The 3,770-nt window shown below is 39.3% G+C and overlaps 1 pseudogene; it reads left to right on the top strand.

Moving 5' to 3' along the window:
• The first annotated feature begins 1,486 nt into the window (after positions 1–1,486).
• Positions 1,487–2,047, top strand: LOC102851574 (annotated as a pseudogene).
• The last annotated feature ends 1,723 nt before the right edge of the window (positions 2,048–3,770 follow it).

Here is a 3,770-nt window from a genome sequence, read left to right as displayed (position 1 = left end):
TAAACAGGGTCAGAAATTGACAATCCCATCGTTTTCCTGCAATTTGGTTTCTATATAGATATCATTGCTCCTTAGCACATTAAAGAGGTCCTTGACAGCCAATTTACCCAGTGCAACATGTCTTTTGATTTCTTGACTGCTGCCCCAATGGATGTTGATTGAGCATGTCAGTCAAATGAAATCTTTGACAGCACCAATCTTTTCCATTTATAATGATGATTGGTCCAGCTGTGAGGATTTCTGCTCTCTTCATGTTAAGCTGTAAGCCATACTAAGAGCTTTAATCTTGTTTGACCTTTTCAAGTGCGTGCTTCAAGTCTTTGCATTCTGTAAGAAAGTGTGCCATCTACATGTTGTTGTTGTTGATTGCCTTTGAGTCATGCATCACTCATAGTGACCCTATGAACAAAAGGCCTGAAACCTTTCCATAACTGTCGACATTTATCAAAGTTCATAGTGTTTCTGGAGGCATGTTGTTGAGGAAGTGGAATCTCCCTCCCCTTCTGACACGTTATTGTTTTTTTTTTTTTACATCATTTCAGCTTCTCTTATTATTTGCACAGCATACAGAGTGAACTGATGTGGTAAAAGGATACAATCATCATACACACCCTTCCCATTGTAAATCATGCAGTGTCTCCTTGTTCTGTTTGAGCAAATGGTTCTTGGTCCGTGGACAGGTTTCACATGAGTACAAGGAAGTCTTCGAGAATTTCCATTCTTTCCAATGTGATCCATAATTATCATGATCTACACAGTTTTTTGCCTTTACATAATCCTTAAAACACAAGCAACCATCTTTTTTGGAATTTTTTTTGTGTGTTAAGGACAGAAAGGATTAATTTGAGAAGAGATAGTGTCTATTCCTCTAATAGATAATTCTTGAAGTCAAACATTTTTTTCTTCTCTGATTCCAGAAACCAAAACAACCAAGAAGCATCTGGTCCCAGTAACAGTTCAGATAGCATATAATTTATCGTTCTTTATATGGGAAACCTGGGGAAGCCAGAACTTATGTAAGATGGAAACCTTCCAGAGAAGGAAAACACAGATAGTTTTCACTAAAACAAGTGATTGCCAAGTCACAGGATTGCCCCCTGACAAAGACAGAGAACCTGTGAAATCTGGAATGACAAAGCAGCCCTGTTGATTGTGTGCTTGCGTAGGGTTCTTCTACTTTGAACAGTTTCTTTCTCTTTCATTTGAACCACATGCAAATCCAATGAGGTGATATTGTTGTTGCTGTTATTGCCATCGAGTCTCTTGCTACTCATAGCAACCCTATGTACAAGAACTCTAAACACTGTTCTATCCTGTGCCAACCTAGCCATCTCAAATGCACTCATTTCCACAACTCCAGTCTCAGAATCGATCCATCTCATTGAAGGTGATATAGGAGCATTTTATTTTTAATAACTGTACAACCTGAGAAATATTAAGTGTCTTGCCCATGACTTAAAACATGTGAATAACTAGGAAGGTGAAGATGGCGGCGGCCAGGGCGGGGGTCCTGGGAGTACGATGGCTGCAGAGGGCAGCCCGGAACATGGTGCCGCTGGGTGCACGGACAGCCTCCAACATCACCAAGGACATGCTCCCGGGGCCCTATCCCAAGACTCCAGAAGAGCGGGCCTCTGCCGCCAAGAAGTATAATATGCGAGTTGAAGACTACGAGCCGTACCCGGATGAGGGCATGGGGTATGGAGACTACCTGAAACTCCCTGACCGCTCACAACATGAGAGAGATCCATGGTATGACTGGGACCACCCGGACCTGAGGTTGAACTGGGGCGAACCGCTCCACTGGAATCTAGACATGTACATACGAAACCGTGTGGACACTTCACCCACACCTGTTTCTTGGGATGTCATGTGTAAGCAACTCCTCGGCTTCATAGCGTTCATGGTGTTCATGTTCTGGGTTGGGAAGATGTACCCCACCTACCAGCCAGTGGGGCCAAAGCAGTATCCTTATAACAATCTGTACCTGGAACGAGGCGGCGATCCCAACAGAAAGCCTGAGCCGGTGGTTCACTATGAGATCTGAGCAGGCTTCCTGGGCTCTTATGCCCCCTACCTAGCACTCTCTGATTCTTAGAGATTAACCTTAATGAAATCTCTAATAAAAGTTAAAACAAACAAACAAACAAACAAAAAACCATGTGAATAACTAAGTCCTGGCCTTCTGGTCTCTCACTTAGTACTTTTTACACTAAACTGCACCATTTTGAGTAATTCAATTTTTAAAAAGATGAATATTTTTGACTGAAATAAAAAAAGATTTAAAGTTTAAAATGATACCCAAAAATACACAGTTAAAAACACAAGTGTTTTTCCTTTCTCTTTGATATTCATTGATCTTTTCTGAATGGAGCAATTATTCCCTGTTCCTCTACTTTCATGTTCTGTGTATTAGTAAGTATAAATGTATCTCTTATCCTTCCCTGATGGAGTAAAGAAAGGCAGCAAAAAACAATACAGAGAACTGGGCTTAGAGAGGATCATAAATGATTTAACTTGGGCATTTATGAGAAATGAATATATTCTTTGTAATTCAGCTTTTGGGAATCTACACAGAATATTTTATCTTTTTATAAAGATAAGACTTTATAACTTTAGGTTTGAAAGTAGTTGAGACAGGTGTTTTAAAGACATTCTTTCTATGGAAAATTGTCCTCCAAATGATGATTCTTGTAGTGAGATACCAAATACAAAGCATGCTGCTGTGGAGTTGGTTCCACTTATAGAAAACTTCCATTGGGTTTCCAAGACTGTAAATCTTTACCAGAATTTACTGCCTATCTTTGTCCTTTAAAGCAGTGAGTGGATTCAAACTACCAACCTCTCAGTTATCATCCTGGTCTGTTGTACACCACACCTTCAAGGCTGCTTTAATAGGCACCAAGAAATCTACTAAATACCAGTTTTGTTGTGCCTTTTGTGTATTATTTTCTCCAATCCTCATAATAATACTGCTGTTTTAAGTGTCATTAAGTCGTAGATGACTTGTAGCGACCCTATGAAGGAAAGACCTGAACACTTGTATAACTTTCATAGTTTATCCAAGTTCATAATAATATTAAGATAAAAATATTTTTGTGATAACTTTTTACAGCTCAAAAAATGGAATCTCAAAGGGTTAGCTTCCTCAAGGGCACACACATAGTAAATATTGGAGCTGGAATTAAAAGTGAATCAAATTGACCCCAAGCCCCACATTCCTAAACTCAACATGATTGTGAAGAAAATAACTCATGTGGAGTAACTAGCTCCTGGGAATGAGTCCATCAGGAAGCAGGGGTATTTGGACAACTTGCCCTTTCTGCCCCTGTCTTATTTCTGCTGCTGAGACTGTCACTTAATCTTGGTCTGTTTCTGCTTTCTACCTTTATCTTCTTCTGACTGAGAGCATGTTTGAGATCAGCAATTTGCTTTCTGGTTGACAAAGTCATTCATTCCCCATCTTTTCCCATAATTTCCAAACCAGAGCTAAAAAAGCTTTTTGTCTCATAAACATTTGACTTTGTTCTCTAGAACATGAAATCATCAAGATGGGACATGAGAAATGCGGTTAGAGAAAAATCACTTAGTAACAGGAATCTGAGGACAAAATTCTTCTGTCTTGAGGTACATTAAAGCCTATAATTGCACAATATCAGACTGTTTAAGTCTTGAGTTGCTATAATCAAGGATGCTTTAGGCAGAATATTAAATGATCCAGGAAGTATTAAAAGAAGATGGAAAGAATATACTGAGTCACTGTATCAAAA

Source organism: Elephantulus edwardii, unplaced genomic scaffold (assembly GCF_000299155.1).
Source record: "Elephantulus edwardii isolate Elephantulus edwardi_28Jun2011 unplaced genomic scaffold, EleEdw1.0 scaffold00099, whole genome shotgun sequence".
NCBI classification, from domain to species: Eukaryota; Metazoa; Chordata; class Mammalia; order Macroscelidea; family Macroscelididae; genus Elephantulus; species Elephantulus edwardii.
The sequence above is the reverse complement of the archived record's forward strand: the minus strand, read 5'-3'. Positions and strand labels throughout refer to the sequence as shown.